The sequence below is a fragment of the Cyprinodon variegatus genome, unplaced genomic scaffold, assembly GCF_000732505.1.
Source record: "Cyprinodon variegatus isolate N-32 unplaced genomic scaffold, C_variegatus-1.0 Scaffold3499, whole genome shotgun sequence".
Classification (NCBI taxonomy): Eukaryota; Metazoa; Chordata; class Actinopteri; order Cyprinodontiformes; family Cyprinodontidae; genus Cyprinodon; species Cyprinodon variegatus.
In genome coordinates, this window is record NW_015153952.1 from 1 (window position 1) to 1,293 (window position 1,293).

Here is a 1,293-nt window from a genome sequence, read left to right on the forward strand (position 1 = left end):
TTTGAATCAATCTGACTGGATGATCTGGTGAACTGGAAAGTGACCTGAGATGACATGATGTGAATTGGAGCTATAGAAATAAACTGAATAGAATTTTGTCAGTTCAGTTTTCACCGCATAGATCAGGGGTCTGCAACCTTTCTATCCAAAGAGCCATTTTGTCCTAAAATCGGTTAATTAAAATTCGCTTAGAGCCACAAAATACTTTTTAAAAGAATTTTTAATTAGCCTCTTAAAACATTAAATTCCAAAGCTAACAGCTCTGGAACTGTTATAGCTAGAGGTCTGAAGTTTTCTGCATTTGTGGTTGACATAATTTAGAACAAATGTAATACAATTAAACCTGCCTTTTATCAAGAATTACTTTATTAATGCTTTTCAAAAAATACCTATCATTTCCGAGAATAAAAAACAACAACTTTGAGTCGTGTTTGATCTGATGCAGGTTGGTCTGTGTTCTACTCACCCAATTTTAATTTATTTATTAGGAGACTAGCGGGTGTTAGCTTTCAAATAATGTATTGCACATGTAATTTGGGCTTACCGTTCCTAAATTATTTGCTTTTTCAGTTGGGTATGCAGAATATGCGAGGATTAGCCAAAATGAGGTGGATGTTAAGAGGTTAAATAAACTACATAATATTTTTGTTACCTTTCTGCGATAGGAGATATCTAAACAACATACAGCTTATTTGTGTTTTTAGCTTTCAAAATAATTACAAAACATAAATTCTAAGTTAATTAAAAGGAAAATAGCTCTAAAAACATATTTCTTTTTTCGTTACATGTCACTCTGTTTGTAAAAATTCAATTCAAATATTCTTAATAAAAACCACTAAAGCTTCTGAGCCACAGTTCATTAGTTGGTTCTAATAGTGTAAATTGGAGCCATTATTATTTTAATTGGGGAGGGTCCAAAGGGCCACATGTGGCTCTGGAGCCGCAGGTTACAGACCCCCGCCATAAAGGAAGATAAAGCCGGGCGTACACAGTGCGACTTTTTGCCCTGCGTGCTGTAGCTGTACAGGGGGTAACGGGGGGGGATCAGCCTTTAACGACCACCCCCCCATCAGGATGTGATTTTCTCCCAGCTGTCGTGGGCAAATCACATTCTTCTTCTTCCTCTTAGATGTAAACCCAGCAGTATGGCGGGCGGGGGGGCAATGAGTGAAATGGAGTTCTTTCTGTCAAACTGACAGACCGTAGTAGCCACGGTCTATGGCGCCCGAGGCAGAAAGGTCCATAAAAGTCCACAAAAAACGTGTCAATATTCCTCCATACTGCTCGTCCAAT